We start from the raw sequence: 11,198 nt of genomic DNA, 5'->3' as shown, positions 1-11,198 counted from the left end.
CACCCCCGCCTGGCCCCGCCCTGCTCCATCTAGATTGTGGAATGATAAGGCAATGCATTTGCAAAGAAGAAGGATTGTACAGTAAATATCTTTCTATAGTTTTGAGAAGGAGCCAGGAGGGACAAATGTGCTTTCTCCTGAGGGCCAAGCCTCTGTTTTTGGCGCTTAGATTAATGGAAACTTTAATTCTTGGAAATTTTATGTGTTTTCCCAGACTTGGGGGTCGAGAGTATATGAAGTATAAACAACATGCTCATTTACTAGAAAGACCTAAAATTAGTCTTTAATGAAGGAAAATGAGTTCTCCCCACCTCCTTTTTTCCACTGTGGGTAGATCTGTTTAACCCCTTGAAGGCTGGAGCGCCTGTCCCCTCAGTGGCTTCTTTCTGTGTCCTTTGTTCTCTGCTGTTGTGACCTGATAGTAGCCACCTAGACGCCACTTGTGCAGTGAGTCCCACCAATGAAATACAGTTTGCAGTGCAGCGTGCTGTGCAGTTTATTGTCTGCTAATTTAACACCAAAAAAAATTAACATTTTTTTCACATAAGACAGGGCATCATGTATTCCAAGCTGGCCTAAAATTTGCTGTGTAGCTTAGGATGGACCTTAAACTTCAGATCCTCCCGCCTGTATCATCTAAGTGCTGGGATGACAGGTGACATCATGCTTGTTTTCAGAGGTTGTGCATGCTAGACTCTACCAACCAAGCTACACCCCTACTCCTTCTCTCTCGTTAAGTGATTTTACTGCTGTCCTTTGAGACAGGATTTCACTGTGTAGCCCAGGCTAGCTTGTAGTTCACTATATAGCCTAAAAAGACCTGAAATTCAAGGCAATCCTCTTGACTCAACCTCTTGAATGCTAAGACAAAAGAAGTGATGTACCTACCATACCTGGTTATTAAACATATGCTATGTATTTACATAAATAGAAATATATAAATATATGTCACTATTGCTGACCTTCAGAGACAGAAGGCAATAGTAGAAGAGATGGGATATTGATAAGATCTGACACAATTAAGAATGTGTGTAGGTAAGGAGGTAAGAGCAACAGCTGCTCTTCCAGATTGTAGTGATAAGAGCAGCGAGGCTGCATCCCCGGCACCTGGCTGCCCGCATGGCTAGCTTATGCCACGAAATAATTACACAGAAACTGTATTTTTTAAACACTGCCTGGCCCATTAGTTTCAGCCTCTTAACCCATTTCTAATAATCTATGTAGCACCATGAGGTGTGCTTACCAGGAAAGATCTTAACCTGCGTCTGTCTGGAGTGGGAGAACCATGGCGACTCCTCGACTAAGCTTCTTTCTCCCAGCCTTCTGTTCTGTTTACTCCATCCACCTAAGGGTTGGCCTATCAAGGGGCCTAGGCAGTTTCTTTATTAATAAGAAATCACTCCCACATCACCAGAGGACTTGGGTTCAATTTCCAAGCACATGTATGGTGACTCGCAGCCATCTCTAACTCCAGTTCCAGGGGATCCAACATCTGCTTCATACCTCTGTAGGGACCAGACATGCATGTGGTGCACAGACATACATGTAGGCAAAACACTTGTACAAATGAAATAAATAATAAAAGATCAAAATGTTAAGTAAAATGAAATACAGAAGGTACCATAGGAATTCAGGACAAAGCAGAACAGGCTGGGATAGCATGGGAATGTTTTTGGATTGTTTGGTATCCAATCTCGTCTTTGAAAAGCTAGGTTTATTTGGAGTATATTAAAAAACAGGGAAAAGACATTTCATAGACAAATAGATAGCAATGAAATGTGGGCAAGTTCCCTGGTATAGCAGAAGTGAATCTACTCAGCAACTAGGAAGCACCCATAAGGCAGCAGGCAATAAGCTAGAATGCAATGCTTTCTGAGCAGCCCAGTCACTAGCTTTCTTAACACAAATACTTGCCCATGTGGAAGGCAGGTTATTTGTAGGCACTACAAGCTATTATTTAGGAATAGAGAGTGTGAGGGTTGAGTTTCATTGTCAAGTTGGCTGGAATAAGAATCACTGAGGAGAATTGTTAATGTGTTTAGAGAGAGAATTAGCTGAGGGAGAAGACTCATCTGGAACATGGATAATATCCCATTGGTTGGGGTTCTAGACTGAGCAAAGAAAGGAGAAAGGGAGCTGAGTACCAGCATCCACCTGTGAAGATGGGCACTAAAAAGAAATCCCACACTAGCTTAGACTTGAGAATTAGAATAATAAAGGGTTATTTATTTAGTGGTAGACTTACAGATCACAGTCCTCTGCATGAACAGGGAATAGGAGCAGAATCCAGCAGCCAGAAGAGATAAAGAGAGTGCACACACATTACATGGGCATTTATAATATAAGAGACCATGCCCAAGTGGGCTGGTATCTTAAAAGCTACCAGCTGAAGGAGTTCCTACAGTACCTCCTCATTTTGTTTAAATAAGAGAGTTCTAAGCCTAATACAAAATTATATACAATAAGAACAAATATCAAGTATAAAAATTAAAATTACAACCAGCATAAACAATATCAAGCAAGAAACATGATAAATGTTTCAATAATCATCCTAACCTAAGGAGTATAAGTCTTGTATTAGAAATATCTTGGCCAAGCCATGAGAGGAAAGTAACTAAACTATCTAGTCTTCAACCCATTGAAGACCTGAGAAGGAAAATAATATTACCTGAGTAAACAGGAAGTGCAATCAAACAACTTCCAAAATGTGTAATAAATGATACAGACAACTGGCTACCTGGGTGATCACCCAAAGTCTCATTTGCAACATTGGAGCAACCAACTTTGGTTAAGGCTTAGAATAACTGATAGACCACTTTCAGAGACAGGAAATTTTTCAAAACTGTCTTACCCAGTCTTGGGAAGATTTGATAGTCCTTCTTCTTGTATCCTGCTTCTGTTATCCGGACATTGTGCATTTTGTCAATGGTAGAGGCTTGGGCAATTCCTTGCCCAAAGGCCAGTTTTGCCAAGAAGAAAACAAGCTCCAAGTGTAGTGTCTTCGGGGCTCAACATGCTCTCGGGAATAGAATGGTACTGCCAGGAGCAATTATGTCTCACGTCAACAGAACCCTAAGTTATTTAAATGACATATTCTACAGCTCTTTGAAGTGGTTGAAGATTACCTTTCTATGTGGAATACAATCTCTATGTATTTAAAGAACCTAATTAGTCTAACTATAAGTATGACAAACATGGATGACTCATGAATCTTAATACCAATATAACTTAGAGACTAAGACTTCATATTGGAATATTAAACAATCTTTAAACAACTGTGCTGTAAATGAGGACAATGACTTCAAAATGTGAAAAATGTATAAGTATCTTGATCAGAGATAGAAATGTATAGTGCAATATGATAAATATATCCTAAAATTATATTAATATACAAAATGTCTTAAGCAGAGGTAGAAGCATGCATACATGCAATATTACAAAATAATTTTGCCTAGGTGTACAAATATTGTAGACATAATAGGAGCATATTCAATATATTCTGAATTTGTATCACTATACAAGAATCTATACCAATGTAAATTGTCTATAAATAATAGCTCACAAGAAATCTCACTATTACTCATTATTATTATTATTATTAGTGTACGTAAGCTCATAGTAATCTATTATTCCATCCAATTTATCTCTTATTTTTTTTCAATGAGTTCCCTGAGCCTACATAATTTCCACCCCAATCCAAACCCCAACCCTATACCAATTATAATCAACCCCTAATAGATGTCACTAACCCGGAAGACAAACTTTGTTGGGAGAGGGAAAGTCATCTTCTAGAGTTACTTCCAGCTTTCATGGGGATGATGTTCTTTCTATGGGATCCTGTGAAAGTAAAATGATGGTTAAAGTTCAAGATTACTGTCTTGTATAATTGCAAATAGTCTCCGAGTATTCTGTAGGGTTTTTCTGAGGCTCCTATTTGGAGTTCTGGCCAGAACATTGTAAAAAAAGGTGCACCATTTCAGCTAACTAAGTTGGAACCATCTTGAGCAGCTGGTACCCAAAACAGGTCTTATATAGTGGTATCAGCATCACGACATCATATCAACCAGGTGAAGTTGTTGTGGGACCCCATCTTATTCCTGGAAACTTCAAAGATTACTGCAGGAAAATTCATTGTTCATTGTGGAAAACTTAAATATTATTTATATAGACATATACTCAATGAAAGGTGTGATATAGACAAAATAGGTATGGAGAAGTTACATTTTTCCTAAATTCTTTCTTCCTTCTGTCCCATACCAGATGACATGAGACAGAAACTCTGAATTTTTCTTTATTAATTTTGATGGTATTCATTGCTTTTCTTCTCCTCTGGAAACAAGAGCAAAACCCTGTTGTGGGGAGCTGCGGGTTGCATTCCGCCACCCAGCTCCTGCCACTGGCTAGCTTTACCAGAAATAACAACATACAAATTGTATTCTTTTAAACACTGCTTGGCCCATTAACTCTAGCCCTTACAGGCTAATTCTCATATCCCGATCAACCAATCTCTAATAATCTGTGTAGCATCAGTCTTACCGGGAAAGATTCAGCATGTCTGACCTGGCAGCTTGCTTCATGGCGTCTGCCTGGGAGAGGGTAGCATGGCCTCTGAGCTCACTTCCTCTTCCTCTTAGCATTCTGTTCTGTTTACTCCTCCCACCTATGTTTTAACCTATGAGGGCCAAGCAGTTTCTTTATTTTTTAACCAATGACCTTCCTCCATCAAAACACCTTCCCCAATGTACCACATCTCCTGGTTTCCACTGTGAGGTCAACACATCCTTGAAATACACTGGCTGATATAATTTAGAAGTTTTTTTTTCTGTTCTCCAATGTCTCTCTGCTGCTCTTGCCTACAGCGCACATGTTCTGCTTCCTGGCTGTAGATGCTGGGGGACCATCTGCCTCACACTCCTGCTGCCATGCCTTCCTTGTCATGCTGGATCGTATCTTCTCAACCATAAGCACAAGCAAAGCCCTTTTTCCACACCATGCTTTTCAGGTATTTCATCCCAGCAACAAGAAAAGGAATGATTATAAAGTGTTTCCTGATGTTCTTACTCTCTAAAGAAATAAAGCTTGTCAGGTGCTTGCAAGCAAGGGAGGGATGACAGGCTGGTGTCTTTCTCAACTGCCAGTTGCTATGGTTACTAAATGAAGATTGGTGAGGCCCTGGAAATGACTTCTGAGATGAAGGGTGGAGTCTTTGCATCTGATGACTTTGCCTTTGACTTGACTTGTGAGTTTTCAACTCTTGACTTTGGAATTTGGAAAATCTTCCACATGACAGTTGGAGCAGGATGGTGGTTGGTCTATTTTCTCGGTGTGCTGCTTTATATGTGTCCTCATCTAAACCACTTGGGAACATATTACTTTGGAATCAGCATAATAAAACATTACATAAACTGGTAATCAAAACATCATGCCACAAACTCACTTTCAGAGTGCTATCAACAATTGAGATGACAGTATAACTCTTCACAGTTACCTGTCAGGGCATTCCGGAAATATTTCTGTCTGAGTTAGGTGTGTACATGTACACTGTATAACAAATATTTCTCTTTTTTAAATTAGATAATTCATCTTGTCAAGGAGATCTTACAGAATGCCAAATCAAAATGATTTGCAACCAGTTACTGTGGTTAATCCAAGTAAACCAGCTCATGAGTGAGTGTGAGTCAGAAAATCACAATGTGGGTAGTCAATAACAAGAAATACGTTTTTATTTGCATCTAGGTGGATAAAACAAACTCTCTGCTTTCAGGGCGAAGAGAGAAAACTGTGGCTATTAACCACAGAAAGAAAGGATTATATAATTATGAAACATAAAAGTTTATGAACAATCAATCAGGGGTCGGGGAGATAGTTCAGTCAGTACATGTTGGCCATGCAAGTAAGTTGAGCAGCATTCAATCCCCACAAAGTTGTGTGTGATGGCATGTTTGTAATCTTAAAACTGGGGAGACAGGGACTGCAAAATGTCTGGGGTTTGCTGACCGGCCAGACTAGTCTACCCTAATCTGAGAGCTTCAGTAAATGTTTCTCAAAAACAACATGAACTCCACCTGAAGAAGACTACTGGAGGTTGACCTTGTACATGTACCCATCCTGGGCTATGAGTCCTTCAGGGAACTCAAAACTTCTGTGAAGGTTTTGGAAATAGCTGGACATGCTTGAACACTGCCACCAAGAGCAGTGCAGTTAACAGAGAAGGCAGAAGTATCACACATCAGTGGTCAATCCATCTTCCACTTACCTAGAGGGTCAGCCAGAGACTAGGCTGTGACAACCAGTGACCCACTGAGAACTCGCTTATTTTCCTCACATTCCTTGTAAGTTTAGAACACAGTGAAGTAACCTATGCAAACTCATTAGGAGGGAACAACTGTGGCAAGCTCAGAAAATCTTCTCTCACACTGCTTCTCCCATGGTCTTCTGAGGAATGGTTTTCCATCCATGGTCCAGCTACATGAAAAATGCCCAGTGATGTGGCTTTACATTCCTCTGAGATTATTTGGGGCAAATATAAAACAAGAATAAAATCCTTTACCACAAATTAAAATGTCTTTAATTAGAAGGTATAAATTCTTCCAATAAGATGGAACAAAACACATTTTCTGCTGCCCGGTTAGCTTAGGCCCAAAATGATCACAAAAAAAAAAAAAAAAAAAAAAAAAAAAAAAAAAAAAAAAAAAAAAAAAAAAAAAAAAAAAAAAAAAAAAANAAAAAAAAAAAAAAAAAAAAAAAATTAAATCAATGCTTGGCCCATTCGCTCTAGTTTCTTATTGGCTAACTCTTATATTAATTTAACCCATTTCTAATAATCTGTATATTGCCACATGGCTGTAGCTTACTGGGTAAAGTTCCCAGTGTTTATTTCGGGAGGCTCCATGGCTTCTCTCTGATTCTCCCTTCCTTTCTCCCAGCATTCACTTTAGCTTTTCCTCCCTAGCTAAGTTCTGCCCTGCTATAGGTCCAAAGCAGTTTCTTTATTCATTAATGGTAAACATAAATACAGGGGGAAATCCCTTATGATGAGGGTGCTGTGGATTTGGATTTGAGGGTTTGGACACAGTCTGAATGTGTCCTCCAAGAGTTACTGGGCCAGCAACTTGCTCTCAGGTGTGGTATTGTGAGAAACAACAAAATACTTTGTGTGTGTGTGTGTGTGTGCTCTGTTTATATGTTGTGTGTGCACACACATGTGCAGGTAAAGATTTACCTGAGTCTGCAGGTTGTAGAGGTCAGAAGTTAATTCCAGGGGTTGTTTCTCAGATTCAACTCACCTCATTTTTTGAGATTAAGCTCTCATTGGTATGGAGCTCACAAATTAGGCCATAGTAGCTGACTAGCAAACCCCAAGGATCCTCCAGGCTCTGCTTTGCCAGCACCGGGAATACAAGTGCATGGCACCAGCCTGGCTTTTTATCTGGGCACTGTGTCTCCAAACACAAGTCCTCTGCACTCTTATCTATCGACTGAGTCATCTCCCTAGCCTCTGGAATGATGGAATTTTAAAGAGGTGAGCCTTAAAGGCATAGTCCTCAGAAGATAACTACTGTTGCTAATTCTCTTAAAACTTTTATGCTTTTATATTCATTGTACAAAGAGATGGCTTTCATAAAGGCACATTCATTTAAGTCTATTGTACTTTGTCCTCTATGTACATCTCAGTCCTCTGTCTGAGAGAAAGGGTCATATTTGTTTTTCTGGGTCTGTTTTATTTCATTCCGTACAATAAACTCCAGTTCCATATATTTTCTTATAAATGATAATGTCAATTCTTTGCAAAAAAAATCATTACTATTTTGCATATGTATGGGGATTGGGCACAAATGCCATGGCATTCCTGTGTAAGTCAGAGACCTTTGGGGAGATCAGGTCTCTTTCTACCATGTGGGTCATGGGGATTGAGCTCATGCCATCAGGTTTGAGGACAGGTGTCCCCTCCTGCTGAGCCACCTCATTGTGCTACTCTTCCCTCTTTGTGACTGAATGAAATTTCACTTTGAATGTGCACTGCATCCATCTTTATGCTGAGGACACCGAGGCTGATCTTAGTTCTCGGAAGAGCAGGTTGTTCTCTCTGAATCTCTGGCTGTGTGCCCCATGTGATCTTGTGATCTCAGGCACATGGTGCACCCTTCCTTGAAGTCTTCTCCAGAGATGCTCGATCTTGTCCTTGTAGTCCCCAAACCAAACAAATCCAAATAACCCCCCTTCCCTTATACAATATCTAACTTTGGGTCTTCTGCTGCAGTAACAGAAGAAGATGGAGATATCCAAAGGTAAGACAAGTTGCCCTACATGCAGTGTCTTGAACAGTGCCTTCCCTAGGTCATGTGCTTATGAAATCTTGTTAATATCTGAGCATTGGTTTGATCAAGGAGCCGGCGCATGAAGCGAGTGTAGGAAGGGAGGAAGGTATAACTTGCAGATTTCCTTAGTTATTACCTAACTCTCCCCTTAATCTAAGGTTAAGAGAATATGGGACTATGTACTATTTATTATAGGGCTGAGCTTCTTTTTTGAGGTCTTACCAACCTTCAGAGTATAGTATACAATCAATAGTTGTATTGGTGCCTCTGCAGCTCTTAAATTTGACTGACGACAAATACTGAACAGGAACGAACCAAAATACTAATAATAAGACAAGGACTCAAACATCACTATGCCTGTTTTACTGGAATCGTGAATGTCACCAAGAGAAAAGTGGATCCTTTAACTAAGGAGAGCATATCTGTCAGCATTTTCTACACTGAAGTTATAAAATGTTAGCTCTAAATAAAGACGTAAAGGCCCCACTCCCACCCCAAGAAATGAGGAAGAGCTGTTAGCTGTTGATGCTTCCAGGGCCTGGACTTGGGTATTGATAGCACGGGATGGGAGAGAGAGAGAGAGAGAGAGAGAGAGAGAGAGAGAGAGAGAGAGAGAGAGAGAGAGATCTGCCTGAGCCTGGCCTCTGCTCTGCAGAACATGTCCTTCTCTACCCTGTGCGCTCAAAGGTTTTGCAAACCCAGTGACTCATGCCTTGCCTGGAAAGAAGAATGGACGTTTCCCAGAACCTCTTGTTGAGTGGCTGCTGACTGCCACCTTTCAGAAAGGGCTGACTGCAGAGGGGATTACAAAAGCTGAAAGATTTAAAAGAACTTTTAGATTTGAGCCCAAGGAAGCTGGGGGTTTTCTTTTCTACCATTAAACTGGGGGGGTTACTTCAGGTAAAGATTATCTGAGCAAAAACATTTTTGTGGGGTCAGCTTTGTTTGTTTCCTAAACAGGTCCACACTGGAATTAAATAGTTGAGCTTGGTTTCTAATTTAAAATGTCATATTACCTTATTTATTGTTAGAACAGAAGGGATAATATAGCAACCTCTGCCAAACTGCAGAAATTTGTTATACATTTGAAATTTTTTTTTCAAATAAATAAATGAAATACAAAAGTTGCAGGAGAGGTACTAACTAAGTTCATAGAGTCTGGGGTGAGGAAGATGTGAGATTCAGGTGGTGCTGGGAGTATAGCTCAGTGGCGGAACACTTGCTTAGCACGCACGAGTTAAGATCATTAAACCTCTCAGGGTCCAGAAAGATTCCGTATGGCAGGCTAATTGGATCTGAGCACAAACGGAATAAACCAACTCATGTACATTACAACTACATGTTCTTTATTCCTTTGCACGAAAAAGTAAAAATCAAAGGATGAGGAGGAAGTGGAGGGGGAGGAGGAGGAAGAGGAAAAAGAAAAAGATACAGAAGCAGGAGTGATCTCCATGAGGTTTTTATTTTTTCAGACAAAGTTGTAAAATTCTGTATGCAACGACAATGATAATATGCTTAACAAAATTACAAAAAAGGGCAGGTAGAACCTGACAAAACTGTACTCCAGAACAGGTGGTCCCACCCAGGAAAGAGCCGGCATCCAAGGGGAAGTACCGGACAACCCAAAACATTAGGTAAAGTTACTAAACATCCTCGAATCGTGGATTCACCCATTCTCCTCTTCTAATCTCTTTTGTGATAACCAGCTTTGGCGACGCCTAGATTTGTTTGTTAGCAAAGGTGGGGCGTGCTGCCTTCCTGCTCAGTGCCTGTCTTCTACACACATTTCTACGTGGTCTGTTAGCAGGTAATTTTATGGGGTTGACTCTATGTAAATTCACTGTTAGAACAAAGAGTGAATGTTATTCTCTAAGGCCTCATGGTATGGGGGAATGGAAAGGTCATTCTGTTGTCCCTGCAGAAGAGGTTACACTGCTGAAGTGTTCTGGGAGTGAGTGAATCCCATTTTGAAGGGAGAATCATGGCCTCACAAGGTTTTCACAGATATGACAGTGACCCTTTGAAAAGACAAGTGTTCCCACAGCTCTGCAAAATGGGTCATTCCTTGTGGACGTGTATTTACACACTCTCCATGGATCTGCCATGACATTCACTGTAGAGTCTTGTGGACTCCAACACATGAGCCCCTAGATCAATTCCCAGCTCTGAAAAAACAAAAACAAACAAACAAAATACCAAAACCAATTCGTGGTTGTTCTCTGACCTCTGGTCCATGTGCACACACACGCAGTAGATGATATCCAAGTTCAGGTTCAGGCAAACTTCTAAGTAGCTGGTTCTGTTCTACTTTGTTCTAATCCACGGAGAAGGAGCACTCATCAATTCCACACAGACTCAAGACCAGTGCCCAAAGGAAACAGTGCTGTCCTTTCTTTGGTTAGTGGTTTTGAAAATCACACTTACTCACCCTGTTTTGTTTCCTTGTTGGTAAAATGGATACGTTAAGCTGCACCTCTCGGAACTGTGCATTAATGAGCTGGGTCCACAACTAGGGTTAAGAAGCGACTAGGACATATATCACATGGCATGACTGAAAAGTAATTACAACTTTGACCAGATTTGTGTTTTATTTGTTATTTTTTAATTTTTTTCTGTGTTTGCAATGCATTGTTTTAGTAGTTTTAACCAGGGATAAATAAACAATTATGGAGGTGATCAATGTGGTTTTCTTCTTGTGATTTAATGAAACATTTCAGAGCAAAGAACTTTAATGTCATTTTGGCATAGTGTGTTTTATGCTTTTTAATTTTTAATCAGTGATGGAGAATAAATTAAATTATGACAAATGCACATGTTTAAGCAACTCTTCTTCTTTTTTTTTTTTTTTTTTTTTTTTTTTTTTTTTTTTGGTTTTTTTTT

This window comes from Alexandromys fortis, unplaced genomic scaffold (assembly GCF_014885135.2).
Source record: "Alexandromys fortis isolate MF-2015 unplaced genomic scaffold, M_Fortis_MF-2015_v1.1 scaffold_21, whole genome shotgun sequence".
Classification (NCBI taxonomy): domain Eukaryota; kingdom Metazoa; phylum Chordata; class Mammalia; order Rodentia; family Cricetidae; genus Alexandromys; species Alexandromys fortis.
Note: the sequence above shows the minus strand (reverse complement) of the source record.